The sequence below is a fragment of the Hipposideros armiger genome, unplaced genomic scaffold (genome assembly GCF_001890085.2).
Source record: "Hipposideros armiger isolate ML-2016 unplaced genomic scaffold, ASM189008v1 scaffold_147, whole genome shotgun sequence".
Lineage (NCBI taxonomy): Eukaryota > Metazoa > Chordata > Mammalia > Chiroptera > Hipposideridae > Hipposideros > Hipposideros armiger.
In genome coordinates this window covers 1,004,151-1,028,221 of record NW_017731497.1, presented here as the reverse complement: position 1 = coordinate 1,028,221, position 24,071 = coordinate 1,004,151, and positions in this window count along the sequence as shown.

Below are 24,071 nucleotides of genomic sequence, written 5' to 3'. Positions count from 1 at the left end.
CTTTGCATCTTTTGTTTCCCCCTCATAACAATTTATGTTGAGCCTTTTTTTAAAATTAGTTTATTGGGGTAACAGTGGTTAGTATAGTTACATAGGTTTCAAGTGTACAATTCTGTAATACATCATCTATATATCATGTTGTATGTTCATCACCCAGAGTCAGTTCTCCTTCCATCACCATATATTTGACCCCTTTTACCCTCATCTACCACTCCCGCCCCCCTTACCCTCTGGTAACCACTAAACTATTATCTATGTTTATGAGTTTTTGTTTCTTTATTTGTCTTGTTCCTTTGTTGTTTTCAGTTTCCTATCCTATGTATCAGTGAAACCATACGGTTCTCAACTTTTTCTGTTTGACTTATTTCATTTAGCATAATAATCTCAAGATCCATCCTAATAATCTCAAGATCCATCCATGTTGTCGCAAATGGCACTATTTCATCTTTTCTTATGGCAGAGTAGTAGTCGTGCATAGTGTATATATACCACATCTTCTTTATCCAATCACCTATCAAAGGACACTTTGGTTGTTTTCATACAAGTCAACAACAACAAAATAAGCAATCCAATTAAAAATGGGCAGAGGACCTGAACAGACATTTCTCCAAAGAGGACATACAGATGGCCAATAGACCTATGAAAAGATGCTCAACATCACTAATCATCAGGGAAATGCAAATAAAAACCACAATGAGGTATCACCTCATACAAGTTAGAATGAATATCATCAACAAGACAAACAATAACAAGTGTTGGAGAGGCTATGGAGAAAAAGGAACACTCCTACACTGTTGGTGGAATGCAGATTGGTGCAGCCGCTATGGAAGGCAGTGTGGAGGTTCCTCAAAAAATTAAGGATAGAATTACCATATGATGCAACAATCCCTCTTCTGGGTATCTATCCCAAAAGTCTGAAAACATTTATCCATAAAAATGTATGTGTTCCAATGTACATTGAGTACCTTTTCATGTCAAGAACATTCATGTGAGAACCCTGCTGATGCCAGGGTAGAAGTGCAGGATGCCTGTCCCCAAGGCAGGAGAACCTTTCTGATCCTAGAGAGGCAATGACTTTGGGTGAAAATAATCACAGGTCTTCAAAAACAATCAGTTCTTCCTTTTTTTTTCCCCAAAAGCTTCCATCCCCTCATTATAGCAGTAAAGAAAAAGGCTCAGGGATGTAAAAAGTCATGTCTGAGTCCGCATAACCAGTTAGCCTTAAACCCAATCTGTGTCCTGTGCTCCACCAGTTTGCTAACTGGCTTCTCTTATGAGGCCAATGGTAACTGCAGAGCCAAAATAATTTGAGTCTCAAAACCCAGTAATTAGTTATTGGAGTCCCATCCTGAGTAAGAACCTAAAGCTGTGACTGTACAGCTATGAAAATCCAGCGAGAAAACTCAAAGGTGGAGTACTGTTGGCTTGATACTCAGCAGAGGCTCCCGTTCACCCTTTATACTGAGCACTGGGGGTATCTGCAGCAGCCTTTCACTAGCCTATAAAGACACAGATTCCCCATTTCCAGACATGCAGGGTTCTTGAAATGTGTGACATGAATAAGGGAGAGAGAAGGTCTTTATCTCCTAGCAGCATAAACTTTTATTAGAAACTACACATGGTTATTATCTAAATTAAGAAGATAAAGATAATGAAATAAAATTTTAAAATATCTAAAATCTCACCACCCAGAGATAATTACTGTCAATATTTTATCTATCCTAGTTTTCTATGGATATATGTGTGTATGTATGTTTCTCTGTTCTTAACTATATTTCTCTTATAAAAAGAAGATAGTATATTTACTGTTTAACTACTGTTTAACAATTTTCCATGAACAACAATAGCATATTTATCCTCATGTCAGTCAATGCATTTCTATAACCTGTTTTTATGGATGCAGAACATTTTATTATTATGTATTTATTTACTTCACTTAGTAAACATTTATTGAGCATCAACTTCGCCCAAAGTAATATGCTGTAGATCAGGGATACAGAGGTGAGTTAGACAGAATCTCAGCCCTCCTGGAGTTACATTACTGCACAATACCCCCAGTTTACTTTCCAGCACCAGTCAAGATTCTGAAGATTGAACTCTTAGGTCTATGGAACAGGGCAATAGTTGGCAGCCAACACCCTGTGGTGACAGCCTGAGGTAACGGTTACCAAAGGCATGGAGATCTTCAGAAACGGTTTTCAGAGAACATAAGATGTTCTCATATCTCCTCTCCACTTACCTTCTAATCCTGTTCTTACTGTAGAGTCTGATGCATATTAAGTACCCAATAAATGCTTGTAGATTGATTAAATGCCAATTATTGTTATGTAATATAGGAATCTGTTTTTTTCAATGAGCATTACAAAATCATTTACTCCCCAGCAATTTAATGTTACCAAGCAGAGAACACTGCACAGTGGTTACCTTGCTGTTATTATACTATACTAGTCTATTCAGTATTAAACTATACTAGTCTTTACTATGCTATGCTAAAATTAGTACCATATGAATAATTTGTCACATAATTTCTATCCTGTGTTTTAGTTATAAATCTACAATTTCTTTCTTTTTTTTTCATTCCCTACCCTGTGTTGGTAGGATAGCATTAGCTGCTTTTAAACATGGAGAAAATCAAGCCCAGAAACATCAGATAACCTGCTGAATATCCCAAACTTGCAGCTGTTGGAACCTGAGCCAGAATACAGGCCGCTGCTTTGCTTGTTATTTTAGTTCCAGAGTATCAGTAACAAAGCAATTAAATTCAAATACAAGCAAAGCTAAAGTGAAAAAGTGGACAGCAGCAGAACTTCCTCAGCCTGTGGCGTGGCAGAATCAGTTAAAAGTTCTAGAATCATAGGAAAGTGAGTTCCTATCCCAGTTCCACCATTTACAAGCTCTGTCACCTTAACCAATTTCTCAGCTTCCGGTACTCAGTAGGAATTTGCAGAGCTGTGATGAGGATTAAAAATAATGTATATAAAACCACCTTACCTAGGGCCAGTACCTTGTAACATTCACTAAGACGATGTTGCTGTTGGTAACATCATTATCATTATTTACCATCATTTTTATCCCCTGAAAGAGGGAGGATGCTCCCTTCCCCGATCTTTTATCCGAATATTCAGAAGCTGAAGGAGTTTGGTTCTGCTCATCTGCATGGGGCTCTGTTTACATCTTGAATTACTCAAATGAAATGTAAAAACAGCTTCACAGCATCTTAAAGTGCTCATTACTTTAATTCAAACAGCACAGAGTTCCCCTCAAAATAAATGACTCTGTCCATCTGTTTATTTCTCTTTGCTAAACTGATTTCCTGCTTTTCTTGGGCTAGTGAGAAACACTTCAAAGACAGCTGATGTGCACTTAGCTGGGAAGTCTGCAGCTCCCATCACTGGACTCCGGAGGGCCGCAGACAGCCTGGGAGGAACAGGCACCATCAGCTCACTCTCAGGCGATGTGTACCATGATGTCCCCAGGTCACAGGCAGTCCCTCCAGAGACCCACTTTAGGGAAGGATTTGTTTGGATGCTAGTTTTTCCATTTTTGACATCAATTTCATTTTGTATGATTGAATTTAATATCATTTTATTTTTGTAAACCTTTAGATCATTGCTTTCATAAGACACGATTTCAATCAAAGTTTTGATTATAACGCATAATTAAATGATTTTGTGTAAAGGCCAGAAAAATAAATTTTTATGAAATTGACACATAATAATTTATGCAATGTGTATAACAGTATTTTATTACTCTTCCAAGTATTGAAAGCCCATGAACAGATCACCCAGGTACCTGTAATGACCACGTTTAGTTGTTTTTAATAATAATTTTCTTATTCTTAGTCATATAAAAACCATAAATTTCCACCTATTTTTAAGGTCTGCCATTATTTGTCAAAACATATTTGATTAAACTGTTTTTTAAACAATGGATTGATCCCTTTTAAATATTTAGACTTATTGTATATGTGTACCTCCATTTATACTCTTGACTCAGGCCCAGCGAATGTCAGGAAAGGGCCTATTCCTGGCTTGCGGTAACCACAGTGATTATGTGAGTCCATGTGTCTGATGGGGCAACTGTTGGACTGACCAGGAAGACAGAGAGACTCTGACAGTGTCATTGCTTCTTTTATGATTTTATATAGAATTGACTCTTCTATTTTTGAGTGTAAATCTCAGTCAGATGTTCAGAGTTTTCAGACTGCTAAGTTCTTAAGCACTTACTATGCTCTTTTTTTTATTTATAGGCAATCTTTTATTTTATTTTATTTTATTTTATTTTTTATTGTTAGTTGCAGGCATATCTTGAATTCAGTGTCATCCTGGGTAACTTCTAAACAGTTTTTTAATGTGCAGATTTTCCCATTTAAATTAATAAAATAATTACCTAAAACTTTACCACTTTTACAAGTGACTTATTTTGGTTTTTCTATGTGCCATCTCAGTCCATATTTATATGCATTGCTAAAATTCTTAAAAAATTTAATTCTAACCAGTTAGAATTTTTGTGTTGTATTTTTTTTTTCTGCTTGACATTGCGGTATAAGTAATAAGTAATTTTTTCTGTGTTATTTCAGAACCATCACAAATGACTGCAGAAAATTCATCAGTTTGGTAGACTGTATTTTATTTAATCATTTTCCTATTGCAAGTTATAGTTTTGTCCAATTCTTTGCTATTAAAAAATGTTGCAATGTATTATTCTCCCTCCCATGACTGGCCCTGTTTTGGGGATTACTTAATAGAGCTAGTAGCAATGGGAGTAGTAGACGAAGCATTCCACAATCCATCATCGAGAACCCTTGGGACAATTATGTTTTGGAATTCAGAATCAATTAGATTTTAGAAAAGCTATATGGTGAGTTTGCTGTATATCATGTAAGACTCGCAGCAGTGTCTAAAAGCAACAGCCCATAATCAATCCCATGGATATTTCAGTGGTGACATATATGAATATTCTCTCTAAGTAGTAGAAATGAAGACTATAAATAGCCTCTCATCAGTTTAGGTCAGGTTTTGCTATCAAATGTGATCATATCAGGTCAGTTATTGATGCCAGGTGAGTTATGAAAAATCTTTTCAGAGATTTTTGGATTTGGAATTGAAAATAAGATATTGGGGACTGATAGAAACTATAATTAACACTAGCTACTATGAATTTATTATTACACCAGAATTTATTATTAAGGGGCAGACACTATTTTAAACAGCATAAATTTAGGTTTTACTTTATATGAACATTTGAAAACCTTTCTCTTTTAATAAGGTGACATTTATATGAATGCAATCTTTGGTCTTAATGCTGTCATATCATCTTATCATTTGTAATTATTGGGTGTATTATGTTGTATTTGCTAAGTTCATTTCTTTATTTGAGGTATCCTATTTGCTTTTCCAAAAATTTTATTCTAATATTTCAGAAGGTCTGTATTTTTATTCTAATGGTTACATTTTGTATTAATGCTTTTTATTGTGTCCTTAATTTCCTCTTTACTCATTTATCCTGGTCCTCAGTTTAAGTACTATCATTTAACTAACTCTCTTCTATTACCTATATAACAGGCAATGATCTTCTATGTTCTCCTTTCTCTTACTTTTTAGTTGCATTCTTGCTACTCTACCAGAACATATGATGCTTACGTAAGATACCATTTTTGTTTAGATCTACTACTAAATATATGAAATAGCCACCATCAGTTCTTCTGAAAAGTTTTTTCTTATTTATCCTTTGATTGGATGATATGCATCCTCTAAATTAACATTGTTATAATTTGTCTGTAAATTAGGGCAAAAGAGTAAATATTTTAGGCTTTTTAGGCTATATGATCTCTATCATAACTGTTCAATTCTCCCACTACTATCACTAGTTTTAGTAGTGATAATATGTAAATCGACCATTGACAAGATGTAAATAGATGGGTGTGGCTGTGCTCCAATAAAATTTTAAATTAAAAATGGGTGGTAGACTAAATTTGGCCTGTGGGCTATAGTTTTCACCTCTGTTCTAAATCCACGGGAATGGACTATGTGTCTAACATTCTCTGAGTTTTGGCACATTCAACATGATTTCATATGGCCTTGATAGTAGGACAGTATAGCTGGTATAATAGCCTTGGTTTGCACTTTCTCCCTCAAGTTTATTGAAAATGCTGGTTCACTGTTGCCTTGCCTTATGTGTAGGTTTGGAAAATAAGATGCTATTCTGATCCTCTTGCCTTTGTAATTTATTTTATCTTTTTGCCTAGAGGCCTTATAGAATTTTCTTAATCTTTCAAGTCTAATGGTTTTACCAGGATATTTCTCATATAAATCATTCTCCAGAGTACTCAGTGAGCCCTGATTCGGGTCTTCTGTTATTTATGGGAAGTTTTCTTTGATTTTAGTTTTAAATATTACATCTTATCCATTTTTTCAAGTTTCTTTTCAGGGACGCCAATTATACTTATGCACAATCTCCTTTGCCTGACTTTCATTTCAACCACTTTTTCTCTGACCTGTTTTACTTCTTTCTTAATCTTATTTTCATTCTCTTAGTTGTTTATCTACTTACTTTTGTGCCCTTTATTAAGTCTTTATTTTCAGTACGATTTTGTCTTTTTCTTCTAATTTTTCAGAGTTTCATCAACTCATGTTTCTTTCTTCCTTTTTTTGTCTTTTTGTGTGTTATTAGCTTTTGTATTTCTGATTTGAGGTGTTTTTTGTTTGTTTGTTTGTTTGTTTGTTTCATATTCCCAAGTCTTGTTTGAGGATATATAATTATATTTAGAATGTTGTGTTAAAGTTTACTTCAGCTTCATAGCTCATTTTGGGGGAAGACTTTTCATCAAGAAAAGAGTTTTATCCATATCATCAGACTTTTTGCAGTAACTCTGTGTAACTATGGTATGCTTTTTGATTAGTCCTATTCATTTCAATGACAGAGTTCCTGGTTTAAGAGCAACTTTTTCTGTTAGCTCTGTCCTCATTGTGGCAGGTTCTTTTAATAATGATTTTGTTAGAGGGCAGAAGAGGGGCAAGAATTTGCATGTTTTGTTTCTCTTTCATGTTTTCAGAATCCTTAATTTTTCTCTTATATCCTTTTTACTCTTCATTGAATCACCACCAAGAGATACTACCTTTTTTATACTATATTTACCTCATTCTCCACCAGGAGCAACACTTCTCCAAGGTTGACACTTGTGGTCCTGTATACTCTTGATCCCCCTACCTTATAGCCAGGGCTGTGAACAACCAAGTCCTCACCTGTGTTCAGTATTTTGGCATTTATTGTTGTACTTTCTGCAGGCGATTTTGTCAGAGCTTCCTATAAGTTCTCCACACTTCTCTGTTCTTTTATCACATAGTCTAAGCCCCTCCTCTCCTGCTGTGCATCTGTCTCCTTGCAGCAGTGGTGGGCAACAAGATCTCTGTTGCAATTTATTTTCTTATTTTTATACTCACAGGTAAAATATTCTAGTAATATAGAAGTTTTTTGTTTACTTTTATTTATTCTCTTTGTTGATTTTATGTTTGGAGTGAAGAGGGAAAGGAAGGTTTATAATCAGGTATCCTCCAATTGTTTTGCAAACCTAGAAGTCCCACCTATTCATTATGATGCTTTTGAAAGTATAACAAAATTTTTGTTGATCCAACAATGAAGCCTAGTAAGATTTTTAAAGATAACATTCCATATCTTCAGGATTCATAGTTACATTATGGAGATTGTCTTAAATATTCATTCCTAATGATATGAAATACCTACTAGCCAACACTGTTTTCCTTTAGATAAAGTTCCTGGCATGAATTAGCATAAATTCTTTGATTATGTAATGAGATATAATACCACGTAGTTATTGTTTGCTTCTGTTACTCGATTGTGATACATTATTATTGGCTAGTTTATAAGCTTTATAAGGACATATCAGCTTTTGGTACAACAATACATTTGTGCAAATCACAGAATCTCAGTGTTAGCCCAGCAATTCAGAGGCAGAGCAAACAATCTGATAGGGTTGCCTCAAGGCTCACAAGCTTTAAATTTATCTCCCCTACCGTTCACCAAGAATGAATGATATTAATCATTAATGTTCTTAATTTTTCATATTAATGATATTAAACACTTGTGTTATACTATAAATATATTACCAGGAGAAGAGGCATATTAAATTATTATCATCAATTAATAGTTCGATGCCCAAGCAAAGCACCAAGAAAATGAGACTCAGGATCAGTAAGGCTGTTCTGTCAAAAAGAAGGCATTGAGAAAGCTAAAAACAGCAGCAAAACAACAACAGCAAAATGGGTAGCAGCAGCAACAGAAATAGTTTGGCTAACATGCATTATAAAATGACCATAACCAGGCACTTTACTAACCTCTTTACAGAACCCCATCCTCTTGACCGTCATTTAAGGTAGTATCATTATTCCTTTTTCACAAAAAGGAAGCAGACCTTAAAGAAGCTAAGTCACTTTTCTAAGATACAAAAGGAATTCAGACTTGCTGGGCATAAATTATCTCATTTAATCAACACAATCAACGTACGAGGAATTTACTGTGATTATTCCCATTTTACAAATAAGAAATTGGAAACTCTTTACTCACTTTAGAGTTAGTTAACAACAAAACAGATAACATACATGCAAGTTTAAAAATGAAAAATTTTAAGTCACCCACGTTTCCACTATCTTGCAGTTACTACTGTCAATACTTTGCTGTACCCCCTTTCAGTAAATACATAAATATATACATGGGATCATACCAAGTGAACTGTTTGTAAACTGTTTCAGTAACCAGGTGAACATTCCTCATGTGCATGCTTTAATCCTCTGTTGTGGGTCATTCAGGTTGTTTATTTGTTTGTTTATAAGTAATACTGTGATGAATATCATAGAGGGCAATATTTTTGTGCATGCCTAATTATCTCCACTGGATTTAATTCTCAAAGCTCACTTCTTGTTTAAAAAGTATTGCATCTTTAAAAGATTTAATACTTAATCATTAAAGTATACTTCTGATAATAAAACATGTTCCAGGTCAAAATAGTGCCACATTATGTCAGCTTTAAATGTCACTCAATCTATTGAAATGTGTGATCACAAGCGCTCTTTGTGTACTTGCACATTCATACTCCAATGCATAACATTGGCTAATAGTATATTTCCATTGAAATAATTTTTTAAAAATCTATAACTGAAAAATGAGATAAACATTTCTGTAGATAAGGGATACCAAAAAGCAAGTGGGAGCTGAAAGCTTAGTCCTGCTAGACTTCCAGAATAGAAGCAGACAAAGGCAGCCCAGGGTTCGTTCTAAGAGAAGGTGATCAAACGTACCTATTCATGAGGACAGATCATATTTAGGCTCACTTTGTCAGAAGTTGTAGAATAGGGCTTTTCCAGTGAACTGAGGCTGAAAAATGTTTAAATACTACCTCGGTCTGATGAGTGGCTAGGTAACTGAAGACAGAGTTCCATGGAACAAGAGGTAAGGGGCTCCAAATATGAGACCTATTTCTGAACTAGGGACTCTGCTTGGGGTCCCTGATGAAGAAAACCAAAAAATATCCAGTTGAGAAGATTGAATGCAGAAAGCAAAATATAACAAAACTCCTATACTAGATGAACTTGCATGCAAAATGTCAAAGCTAATGCAGAAAACTGAGGAGTAAAAGGTACCTCCTCAACCAAAAAAAATCCACTTTGAGGAAATGGATAGAATAGAAGACTCTTAAAGCAATTTCAAAATTAATATATTGAATATCTTTAAAAAGAGTAAGGAAGCAAGGGAGGACTGTTAAAGGAACCAACTAGAAATTGTGGAAATGAAAAATAAGGCTATGGAAGAGAAGAACTCGCAGACAGAATAAACACAACACTGACTGACACAGCTGAAAAGAGAATTAATGACTAGAAAGATAATACTGAGGAATTTATTCAGATTGCAGAATGGAGAGATAAAAGGAAAATATGAGAGAACTTAGGAATCACAGACAACAGAAGGGAAAGCTGGAATATGTATTAGAAGTTCAAGAAATGAAGGACGGAATTATAGAAAGGCAGTATTGTGATGTAAGCTGAGATTTTGCAGAGCTATAGAAAGACTTCAATTATCAGATAGGTTGAAAAAGCCTTGCACTCAGGAAAAATAAAAATGTGATGGACACGTCAGAAGGAAACTGATGAACACAAAGTTTTCTCTTATGGAATATTTATGAGGTTGCATGCTTTACTTTAATGCCTTGGTCACTATTACTAGCTTTGTTCATTTTAAAATAATTATTATGTACACATGGCTAAATAATGGGGAAAATGCCTTGTGATACAATACAATGAACTATATATCACATAAGTTTTTCCGTATGAAACTGCAAAGACTGCTATATAGCTCAATTTCTCACATTTGGGGCCACCAAGTACTACTTAAAGGCTTATTCTTCATAGAGACAACCAATTTTTTGTTAATTTTTTAAAGATTTCTCATAAATTTTGTCATAAAATGTTAACATTTAAATGATAAATTATATTTTATATCAGTCCATCTTACATTGTGTATTGTTTACAATCTATCACCAACTTATCTGTACCAGGCCTACTGTGAACTTGCCCAGTTCTACTTACAGTGGCCACTTACTTGCCTTACCTCCTGGCTGAAGGTACTCTAGCCACAGCTCATTCTATTTCCAAGATGCTAATGCCTATCTGCTGCCACCAATTCCACCAGTAAGGAAGCCCCATGGATGGTGTCAACTGAGAAGGAGAGGACTCCATTGGCTGGAGTGGACTCATGGAGACTATGGCTACAGGAGAGTTGCCACCTTTCAAGTAGACTTCGAATCCTGGAATAAGAGAGGCAAAAGGGAACCAGAAGATAAATTTGTCAACCTTTCTCCCATCTCCATGCCCCTCAGCCTCCCCCTGCCCAGGGATGTTCTGAAACACAAAAGTTTCATATAGCCTCAGGATGATACTTCTCTAGGAATGAGCCACGGAGCTGCATTTGTTATGGAATTTGGCCATCTCAGTCATTCGTTCCCTTGTGCTTGAGCTCTCTCCTTCCCTTAACTAACCCCCTTTTTCCCTCACTCTTAATTCCCTGGAATTGCACTTCCCAATAAAGTGCTAGCAGATAATCTTTTGCCTTAGACTGTTTTCTAGGGAACCTGCGCTAAGATTGTATTAATATTTAACAGGTAACTTGAGCCATAGGTCTTGTTCTGTATCCAGCCAATTTCTCTCTATTTTTTATATTCACCATATTTAAAAAAATCCAAATTTACAGTCACAGGTTGTCAGGAATGGCAGCAAGTTTTTGGTGGCTCTGACAAATGGTTCTGGATTGAATATGGACATAGAAATTATGAAGAGATTTCCCACTGAAGACTACTTTCATCATTCAGTCAGATACTAAATCAATGAGCATATCACATTCAAAAGACAGAAAGTTGAATATTTCAACTTGAGAGATGGCAGCAAATGGATTCCCAATTTTACTTTTATCGCATTTGACTTTGGAAAGTATTTCTGCATGTCCTTATGGTTTTCATTCTCTGATAAGTACAGAAAATCAGTGATGGGAAATGTCAAATTCTTGGTGATTATGTTATTTGTACCACACTGGTTTTTGTAAGACATCTAAACCTTTATCCTTGACATTAAAAAGCATTTTAAAAAACTGAAATAATAGGTTTATCTCATTTAAAAGATTTTAATTGTTGCTAAGAAACACCATATGATTAAACACCTAAAATGGTCTTTATAAGAATTATGAGAATGATGATTTATTTATTTATTTATAATTTTATTTATATTTATTTATATCAATTATTAATAATTATATATAATTTTATTAATTTAAAAATGTCATTAAAAATGACATTTTTAATGTCATTATGAAAATTTTCAAACATACAGAAAAGTTGAAAGAATTATGCTGTGAATGTTCACATATTACTTAGATTCTACAGCTAACATTTACTTGCTTTATCATATTTCTCTCCATCTATGCATACTTCTATCCATCCATTCATCTCATTTTTGATACATTTCAAAGTAAATTGTAGCATGTATGTCATTTACTAGAGTTCAAAAACTGTTACAGTTCCTTATAAAAATAAAATTCATCATATATATAATAAATGTACAAATCTTCAATGTATTATTCTATTAGTTTTGACAAATCTGAACACCAGTGTTACCCAAATCTCTACAAAGTACTGTCACCTCCAGGAAGTTCCCTATTGTGACAATTCCCACCCTTACTCTTCCAGAGACAATCATAGTCTGAGTTTTTGGGGGTTTTTTTACTATAGATTAATTTTGCCTATTTTAGTTCCATATAAGTGGAATCATAGAGTATACACTATGAAGTATTTTTTTGTAAGAACTTTATTCACTCAACATAGTGTTTTAAAGATTAGCCCCAGCCATTGGGTATATCAGTAGTCCATTCTTTTATATTGCTGTGCTCTATAACATTGTATGAATATACCACAGTTTATTTAGCCAATCTCCTATTGCTGGACACCTGAGCCATTTTCAGTTTGGGGCTATTATGAATAAAGCTTCTATGAACATTTTGGTGTAAGTCTTTTTGTGGCTATATGTTTTGATTTTCCTTGGGTAAATACTTAAGAGTGGAATTTCTGGGACATAAGGTTAGTATATATTTACTTTTTTGTAAGAAACTACTAGACCATTTTCCCAAAATGATTGAAGCATTTTACAGGCTATCAACAATACATGAGAATTTCTGTTGTTTCATAGTCTTGCCAACATTTGGTACTGTCAGTCTTTTTAGTTTTAGCCATGTAGTGGTATCTCATTATGGTTTTAATTTGCATTTATAGGATGATGTTGAACATATTTTTATGTGCTCATTTGTCATTTGTATATCTTCTAATATAGAATATTTGTTCAAGTATTTTTTTCATTTACTATAATTGAATTGTGCTTTTTGATTATTGAGTTGTGGAAGTTCTTTTTATATCTTGAAATCAATTTTCTGTCAGATGTACAGAGGGTGCCAAAAAGATGTATGTACATTTTAAGAAAGGAAAAAACTATATTAAAATTGTAATACTCAATATATACTGATAAAAGATGAATACAAGTCATGTGTATACATTTTTTTGGCACCTCTGACATATATATATTTTATCCTAGTCTATGTTTTGTCTATTCATTTTCTTAATAGTGTCTATCAACAAACAGAAGTCTTTTATCACAATGAAGTCTAACATATCATTTTTTTTCTTTTATAGTTATTGTGTTCTGTGACCTAAGAAAATTCTGCCCATCCCCAGGTAACAACAAAAAAAAATTATTTTATATTTTCTACCATAAGTTTTAAGGTTTTAGTTTTTATATTAAGCTTATGATATACCTTGAGTTAACTTTTGTGTACTGTGTAAGGCAGGGTATCTAGTGGATATCTAGTTTTTTCATCGCCATTTTGAAAAGATTGTGCTTTCTCTATTGGATTGCTTCAGTACCTTTGTAAAAAAGAAGTTGGCTCTCTGTATAAAACATTCCACCCAACCACAGCAAAATGCACGTTTTTCTGTAGTGCACATAAAACATTTTCCAAAGTAGACCATATGTTAGGCCATAAAGTAGTCTCAATAAATTTTAAAATATTGAAACCATACAAAGCGTGTTCTCCAACTGCAATGGAATGGAATTATAAATCAATTTAAAAAGAAAATTTGGAGAATTCACAAATATGTGGACATTAAAAAACACAGTTCCAAATAACCAATGGGTCAGAGAAAAATTTACACAAAAATTAGAAAACACTTTGAGATAAATCAAAACAAAAACACAGTGTACCAAAACTTAAGAGATGCAGTGAAAACAGTGCTCAGAGGGAAATTTATAGCCATAAATGTCTATGTTAAAATAAGGAAGATCTCAAATCAATAATCCAACTTTCCACCTTAAGGAACTAGAAAAAGAAAAGCAAACAAAACCCAAAGCAAGAAAAAGGAATGAAATATTAAAGATTGGAGTGAAGATAAACAAAATAGAGAATAGAAAACAATACAGAAATTCGACAAAGCCAAATGTTGGTTCTTTGAAAAGATCAACAAAATTGGCAAACCCTTAGCTAGACTGAACAAGACAGAAAGAATATACAAAAATCAGGAATGAAAGAGGGGATTTTACTACTGAACATATAGAAATAAAAGAGGATTCAGATAAATGACTACTATTTCATGCCAATGAATTAAATAACCTAAATGAAATGGACAAATTCCTAGAAACATACAAACTACCAAAACTGACTCAAAAGGAAATAGAACACCTGAATAAACTAGTAACAATTAAAGAGATAGACTTAGTAATCAAAACATTTCCAACAAAGAAAACTGGTTTCTTAGGCATGATACTAACAGCACAAAAAAAACAAAGAAGAAAAAAAGATAAATTGGACTTCATCAAAATTTAAAACTTTTGTGCATCAAAGGACACTATAAAAAATGGAGAAAAAAACCTACAGAATCGGAGAAAGTATGCGTATCTGATAAGGGTCTAATATTCAGAATATATTGGGTTGTTGGAAAAGTCATAATGCATTTTTGCAATACAAAACATAGAAAAAAATACATCATGACTTTTCCAACAACCCAGTAAAAGAAGTTTTACATCTCAACAATAAAAAGACAAACAACCCAATTTTTAAAAAGTCAAAGTATTTGAACATACGTTTCTCTAAAGGAGAAGGGTAATCAACACATCAAAATATGTTCAACATCATTAGCCAGTAGGGAAATGCATATCAAAGCTATAATTAAATACCAGTTCATGCCCACTAGGATGGGTACAATCATAAATTTTTAATGGAAAATAAGAAGTATTGGCAACAATTTGGAGAAACTGAAACACTTCTGTAATGTTGCTAGAAATGTAAAATAGTACAGCCGCTGTGGAAAACAGCTTGGCAGTTCCTCAAATGTTAGAGTTCCCATATGACCCAGGAATTCCTTTCCTTGGTAAATACCCATAGAATTGCAAACATATGTTCATATAAAAACAATTGTTCACAGCACCATTAGTCATCATATACAAACAATGGAAACAACCCAAATGTCCATCACCAGGTAAACAGATGAACATAATGTGGTATATCTATATGGTAAAATATTATCAGCCATGAAAAAGGAATGAAGAAATACCTACATGCTACAACATGGATGAACCAGGAGGTTATTACACAAATTGAAAGAAGCCGGACACTAAAGTCCACATCGTATAGTTCTATTTATATGAAATATGCAGAATAGGCAAATCTGTAGCGACAGAAAGTAGGTTAATTTTTCCAAGGGGGTAAGGGAGAAGGGAACAGGGAGTGAGTGCTAACAGGTACAGGTTTTGTTTGGAAATGATGGAAATATTCTAGATTTAGGTAATGGTCATAGTTGCTCAACATCATCAGTGAACTTAAAAAAAACAACCGTACACTATAAAATTGTACACTTTGTACACCTGAAACTAATAATGATAAATACATACATACATACATACATACATACATACATACATACATACATAAGGAAGAGAACATTAGCACCTCTCTTGTGGGAAAATTGTATTTGCTAATAATATACATAAAATGCCTAGCCCTGTGTTTCACCCTCAGAAAGTGTGATGGTAGTATCTTCCTTTTTTAATAGGATATTTTTTAAGTTAAATAAAGAAAATTGGCATTATTATTATAGTGAATTACAGCAACAACAAAATATCTAACATTTCTTTTGGAAACAAATATCCATAAACAAACAAAAAAAGAAAAAATAAATAAAATTTTTAAAAATTGTGCACCATTTTTTTTTTTAAGCTGAGCCATCCTGCTACCTGTTGGCAGCTCAGCAGCTGCTCAGCTCGGGCCAGGACTCAAACCGCTGTTGCTCAGAGCTCAAACTCTTGAGCGCGCTCTTAACCAACTGAGCCACTCAGCCGGCCCTGTGCACCTTTTTTTAAAGATTTTATTGGGGAATTGGGGAGGGGAACAGCGTTGGGGAATCGGGGAAGGGGAACAGACAAGTTGCTGTCCTTTTGTTCTTCAGTCTAGTTGTGGAGGACGTTGCTTCAGTGGCCCATGTTGGTATTATCATTGCGCTCTTCCCAGGTGAGGCAGTTGCTGGCCGGCAGTTGTACTGCCGCTTACGGCAGCTCACGAAAGCTCATGCCTGCTGCTGGCCAGCGCCGCTGCAGCCTATGCCAAGCCAGCAACTCACGGCAGCCCAGCTCCAGGTCGAGCTGCTGTTCACCATCGTAACTGTACAGGGCGCAGCATCACTGGCCCTCATGTGGGATCCAAACTGGGGCCCTGCTGCTCAGAGCTGGTGTCCCAAGCCAATTCCTAACCAACACGTCACTCAGCCAGCCCAAAATTGTACACTTTGAAATAATGAATTTTATGTGATTAAATTTTACCTCAATACAAAAATGATTTTTTAAAAAAATCAATTGTTGATATAAGGGTGGGTTTACTTCTGGGTTTTCTATTGGGTCGTCAGTAAAGTCATGACGCATGTTTGCAACAGATGGCACTAGTTCATTTTTGAAAGTACTAGAGCCATTCACATCTATGTTACTGCTATGTCATTTGACAGCTGACAGTTCTAGCTTCATTTAAAAAAAATTGAGCGATTTGGTTGAGTTTTGGAGATTTTACAAGTTGAAGATGGAAGACCAAAATGTACATTTTCACCATATTTTACTGTTTTACTTCCATAAAGGGAAGAACGCGCACCAAACTTATGAAAAATTGCATAAAGTTTATAGAGACAATGCTCTACAAGAACGTCAGTGCCAATGATGGTTCACAAAATTCCGTGCTGATGATTTTGATCTCAATGACGCTCCTAGGTCAGGGAGGCCTACCAAGGTTGATGACAACAAAATAAAGGCACTGATTGAGTCAAACCCGCATTACATGACATGAGAGATTGCAGAAACATTGAACATCCATCATTCAAGCATTCATGACCACATGAAGAAGCTGGGATACGTAAGCAAGCTCGATATTTGGGTTCCTCATGAACTCAAAGAAGTTTATTTGACAGCACATATAAACTTCTGCAATATGCTCATTAAATGAGAGGAAAACGAAGCTCTTTTGAAGCGACTGATAACTGGTGATGAGAAGTGGATTGTTTACAACAATATGGTGTGCGAACAGTCTTGGTCCTGACGCGATGATTCTCCTCAAACGACATCAAAAGCAGACATTCATCAGAGGAAGGTTATGCTCTCAGTGTGGTGGGATTTTAAAGGCGTTGTGTTTTTCGAGCTCCTACCATGGAACCTAACAATCAATTCAAATGTGTATTGGCAATTGGACAGTTTGAATGAATCCATCATCCAGAAACATCCAGAGCTTGTTAATTGTAAAGAAGTGTGTTTCATCATGACAACACGAGACCACACACAAGTTTGATCACCTGTCAAAAATTATTGGAGCTTGGATGGGATGTGTTGCCACACCCACCATACTCACCTGACCTTGCACCGTCAGACTTCCACTTGTTTCACTCTCTTCAAAACTCCTTGAGTGGTATAACATTCAATTCAGATGAGGCTGTAAATCAACACCTTGTTCAGTTTTTCGCCAATAAAGACATGTCCTTCTATGAACAAAGAATTATGAAGCTCACTGAAAGATGGCAAAATGTTATCGAACAAAACAGACAATATATCATTGGTTGATCTTTGTTCTTTATATAAATAAATGACCTTTGAAAAACATTGACAAAATGCGTCATGACGTTTCCGACGACTCAGTAGTCTGTCCCATAGATCCATTTGCATAACCTGGATTATTGTACCTTCATTGAGAGCTTTGAAGTCAGATAGAGTATGCCTTCTCACTTTACTCCTCTCTTGTCAAGATTGCTTTGGATAGTGTAAGTTATGCCCTTGCTTTTAAAAACTTGGGTGCGTACCTTTTCCTTTCACAGCAGGCATAGGAGTACCTCAGAATAGAAGAGACTTCTTGTACCTGCTGCCTATTGCTTAGGCCAGCAACTTGAAGAAATGTATACCTGGTAGCTATGACTTGCTTGTATTCACAGACGTCAATATTTCCTTCAGTATTTAATCAAGATCAGAAGGGACACTGCTCACTCACAATTGCCTTCTTCGAATAAATCAGTCAGTGGATTGATATTAAGATAAAGAAAGCATCTTTGTGTGATTACGACAATACCTTTTCTTGTTGCATACACACTTGATGCTCCATCAGTATTTACCAACATACCCTTTCCAGTGTTATCTTAGTTCACAAAATGCCATTACCTGAATTCCTAGGCGTGGATTTTTCAGTGATCAACAAACAAAAGCTCCTCAAGCCCTTCTCCCTTCTACATGCACCATAATTTGCCAGGACCTAATTTGCATGATCATAATTTTTCCCCATGGAGTCTATATATGAGAGAGGAATGGCTGTCTCATACTGTATGTACACCAAGGTTGTTATGCTTTGTCTATCTGTATCCTTTGTTAAAGGAATTTTACCAATAACTTGTTCTTCTTTCTCTCTAAGTATAATATTTGTCATATTGGGGATCATTTTATAAGCGTTCCACTTGTTCCCTTTTATGCTAGAGGAATGTGACTTTGAAGGTTTGCTTCTGTAGTTTTGCTCTCTTTGCCTTTAGCAACAATGTGCATCAGTTTTGTGCTGAGAAACAATTTTTTGTGCTTATTATGGAAAATCTAATTTTATTTACTAGAGAAGTCACTGGGTTTAGAGATTTTTTTTTTTTAATGTGGCGGTTTCATACCATTATTTGACAGTTTCATATCAGACAAAACACTTAGAATTGAGAGTGAACAGCTGGCTTGCTCAATAAAATTTAATTTTCAGATTCATCATAATTCTTTCTATTACCTTTTTTCTTTTTGGACTGTGTGTGAAAAATCATCACACTTATAACTACATGTGTCCCAACACACACAGACTCACATTTTCTGTTAGCACTGGAGCTGCTCATTATTCATGTTTTAGACATTATTTTGAACTCTGTTACTTTATCACTGCTCACATATGTCAGTCAGTGACTTTTGAATTATTGACCTTTTCAGTTTATTGAGAATATAATACAACAATATGGTAACAACAATTCATGCAAATTTTACAACCCAAAATGATAACATACAAGAGTCAAAAGCAGTCTTAGCTAATTAACCACACCAGTTATCTGAAAGTAGCTAAGACATAATAACTAACACAATTCTAGCAGGGCATACCCAACATTTAAGAATACAGTGCTTATTAAAACTATAACTCACTTTCTAGAAAATCATAATTAAGCTTACATTTCAAATACAGGTAAACAGAATTTTTTTAAACCTTTTCCTCGAAAACCATGAAGAGACCTGGAGAACCTTTGATAAACTGCCAGAGACCACCAAGATACCCAAGACCCCCCTGAGGAACACTGGATTACAGCCCTACGTCTCTACTGAGACACATAACCAACATGTTTAAATATCCCCAAGCAAGCCTATCTTGTTGAAATGCTTCACCGAGTTTTCCCCAACTTAGCCAACAATCTGTCCCCTTGCTTGTGGAAGAAGCTACAGTTCTCAAATACCTCCCAGGCTCTGGAGCTCATGCAGTGCCAAATTACCGTCAAGAAAGCTGCTATCAACTTATATTTCCCACCAGCTGTGAGTGAGGAAGTCTGTCTCCCCAACCTCACCAACTCTTGGTAAAGTTGCATTTCATATGATTAAACTTTAGAAACGGCACTTATTCAGATATAGCCCAAATGACTCTTGAAGGTTCCTGGAGTGCAGAGACAGGAAATAGGTCCACATCTTTTATATCAAGTACAATCTAGAGTTTAGGCTCATGGAGTGGAATGGCAGTTAAAATCACCCCAATTGTTTCTATTGTGATTTATCTCTCCTTTTATATTTATTTGTTTTTGACTGCATTATGTTTTAATTCACGTAAGCTAAATATAATTGTCTTGTGAATTGCCTTTGTCATTTTAAATTTGGAGCATTCATCTTTTTCTTACATTAAGGATATGACTACCCTTTTATTATTTATATATAATATGCTATCTCTATCTCTGTGCATGGTGTAGTCTGTGTGTTTGTATGTATATATGTGTATGTGTATTCTGTTTTTGGCCCTCCCTACCATGAGATTAAGTATGTAACATCCTAAATTTAATTGTAAAATACTTTTGTTTTCTTTTATATTTGAATGTTTAATCTTAATGAAATTCCTTTTTATATACAGCATGAGGTAAGCATCCAAGCTTACTTTTCCTCAAGAGCTTAAACAATTATCTCCTGGAGGGACATCCTTAAAAGTTCTCTCATATGTTGATATTTTTCTGTTCTGGTTTTCGTACAAGTCTTTCAGCTGTTAGTAATCTGAAAGACCAGGAAAAATCCAGTTTTTTCTGTACACAAATTTTTCCGGTAACACACATCAGCTCAGCGCTTTCCCTTCCTTATGAAGGAGAATGGTGCTATTGCAATGGTTTAGTTATAAATAAGACAATGGAGAAAAGAAAGAAAGTGAGCTCTTTAATCCTGTGGCAAAAACTGTTCATTATCCTGCAATATTAGTTCTTGCCTTCCTCCTTACTAACAGAACTCTCAATTTTTTGGTTGGGTACATGGCCAACCAGAATAAAAGCTATATAATTACTAGCTTCCCTGAAGCTGGGCTATATCTGTTTTTTTTGTGAAATGTCCTCAAAGGTAGGAGGCATAACCTTTCTTGCCCCTACTTACTTGTTGCTGGCTAGGATGTGGACATGATGACCAGAGCTAAGGCAACCATATTGGACTGTGTAACGTCATGTTAAAATGGCCAGAGCAATGAGACTGAAGTAGCCTAGATCTCTGACTTTGTGGAGCTGGCATTTCAGTCCTAGGCTGCCTGCTCTATCTCTTCTTTTACCCCAAAACCAGAATTTACTTCTAGCTAGTGTAAAACATTGTTGGTTTTTTAATTGCATTTTTGTTATATGTAGCTGAACTTTATCCTGAATGATACAAAAACATGGGGATAAGGAGCTCATATTTTATCCAGTATTATATTCACAGGACTTGACACTGGACCTAGAACATAGTAAATGCTCAATAAATATATATATAGGAGCCATATATTTCCATTTATAGGCAAGATAGTAGTGATTCTGAGAATTTCAGGTAAGTTGATATAATAGTACATATATACATTCCACATCTCACCTTTTGTATTTAGACTTTTAAACCTTAAAGAAAACATCATATCCTCTCAGCTATGTTTTGTTTAACAATCATCTTTCATAGATAATTCTTTAGAGGGACCTCTTTTATTGGAGTTTTATTTTTTAAGAATGGGCATACCTGGGAGCGCTTACCACCGTTTTGATTCATTTTCCCTTGGAGCACACTATGAATGGGGGATGGTGAGTGCTCTAGCATAGATCTCAGCCAAGGTCTGGCACTATGGTGACAGCTCTCTGCAAGGTTTATGCGCCTATTTAATTGCAGTTACATCCTTCTTCGTTCCCTGGGGGCCCATCTTTATGGAGAAATAGGCAGTTGGCCGAGGATGTTGGAATTGAACATTCCTTGCAAATTATTTAATTTTCGTCTGGCACAAACTAAAGCCTCTTAAGTTTAGTGGGAACTATAAGTCAATTACCTTCCTTTGCTATCAAAGAGCCTACCACTTATAACTGAAAACAAACACACAGCTCTATTCTTGCCCTTGTCCTCAACCCTGGCCAACGAAACTGCTTTTCTCTTCCACCTCCTGTTCATGGAATGATGACAGTGAGCATCTCATGTTTTCTATTGCAAAACTGGGGCTGGATAAAAATGAAGTGTAGACAAAAGCACTGGACTCTCACACCGCCATTCCTTGCACGTGTTCAAGCCTTCTTTTATTTTGTCTACAATTTATCAAAATACTAACTTGGGATATAATACCCATAACAACCCAATGAGGAAAATGCCAGGAAGCAGGGGCTTGGAGAGGTGAAGCTACTCACCCACAGCCAAACCGCTAACAAGTGGCTAAGAGACCAAGGACCATGGGTGTGTTACCTTTAATACTGCTAAGAGGTTCTTTAACCAACTTCTTTCCTTATGGAACTCCTATTCACTTTTCACAATGCATCACAGGTGCCACTTTACAGGAAGTGATTCCTACTGCCCCAGACTAAAGCCCGTTCTGTGCTCCTACAACAACCTGCATCTTTATTCCAATAAAGCGTTGATTTTCAGCATTCCATTTACCATGTGCCGTAAATGTTTTACATGGATTACCTACTTCAATTCTCGCAAGCCTTCTCAGGGAGGCTACTAAGATTGTGGACCACCTATGAGGAAGAACCTTGAGTAACTAGAAGCAGGGGTGCAAAATTCAGGTCTTTTTGAAGCTGAAGCCTGTGCACGTAACTGTTATGATATGCTGTATGACAATAAATTTGTTTATTCATTTGATGATCTCTGTCATAAACTCTAAGTTTTTTAACCTCAAGAACCGTTTCTTATTTTTTGTGCTCTCAGCAGGTAGTGCAGGATCTGAACCATAACAAGCACTAGCTCATCTGATTTAAATCTCCCTCCCCTCTCTGTCAGCCCTTGAATGTGTTAGCACTACATGAGATGGGGATATTAACTTTTTGGAATGGACGTAGTTTCATCCAAAAGACAGAACTGTAGATTCATTTTCCTCATACGCACCACTTGGCTGAACTTTGCTCCAGGTACTTACTTCCAGGTATGTGATGAATAGTGTCTTTCAAAGAAGCTCCTGCACAGGAATGTTCCCCAGGTCTGGTCTTCAGTGATCTACCAAGTGTTTCCTATGCTCCCTTCTGGAAGCATGTTAGGATTTCCCTCCCCTGCCATCTTGAGTTAAGTGAGCCCGTGTGACTTGCTTTGGCCCACGTAATGTGGGTAGAGTGACAAGTGTCACCACCAGGTTGAAGCTTTAAGAGTCCGTGCATGACTTCCCACATCGACCATGACCAGCAGTGTTTGAAATAGGTCTGCGGAGAGCAGACCTCCTACCTCTGACCTGAAAGTGTATTGTAAGTAGAGTGAGCAAGACACAGACCTTGTGGTTATGAGCTGTGGTTAAGTCTGGGGGGCTGTTTGCTACCACAGGGTAACAGCCTGTCCTGACTGAGACACTACCAACAGTCTCCAATGGCGTGATTCTTGGCATTTTTACTTTACACTGAGGAAGGAGGAGAGTCGGTCATTAAGCTGAGACTTCACCCCAAAAGCTTTGGACCCACTAGAAGCTTAATGACTATCATCAAGCGTAAGAAAGTTCTGGTTCCGAGGGTCCTGCCGATAGTCTGTCCTCCACCTCCCCTGGGGGCAGAGAAGGTGAAATGAAACCAAGCTACTGCCAAAGGGATTTAAGTTAGATGAGCAGAAATACCTGAAAGTCAAAGGGTGCAATGACATCCTGGAACCTCCCTAATGCCTTTTTGAGATCAGCAAAGATGCCCACCTTGCCTGAGACTGTACAGTGAGAGTGCGCCAGGAGGGTGGGGGGTGAGGCGTAACCTGTTGCTCTCAAGGAGAGCTTTCTGGCTTTATGATTTTATATCTTCAATCTTGGCTGCTTAGAAGATTCATTTATATATTTAACCAGATTTTCCCGGGGTGTAAATTCCCCCCAGAGGTAAATTAAACACTTTTAGGGATACAATCAGTCTGTGAGGCCACCAGGGTACCATTCACTGCCTTGCAGCAGCAATTTAGCAAATGGCACCCTGGTGACTTAGGGAGTGTGTGTGCATCTGTAGAAGGACGTTCTTCACATCCAGGGATGCACCGTCAGAATTCTCCCTGCAATGCATGGACAGCCGAGAGTGGAAAATGGGGAGAGTAAGGCCCCCTAGTTGTCCTTCTGTTCCCATCACACTCTCGTGCTGTGCTGCTGTGTCAGAGAAAGATAAGCCAAGGTAAATTAGGGAAGGAGGGGAACTCAGCTCCTGAGTGCACACCATTTTCCCTTTGGTTAGATTCACCTCCCTTGGGATGGTTTCCCTCTAAGGCAGCGGTTCTGAACCTTTCACAGGGGTTGCCTAAGATCATCAGAAAAAAAAA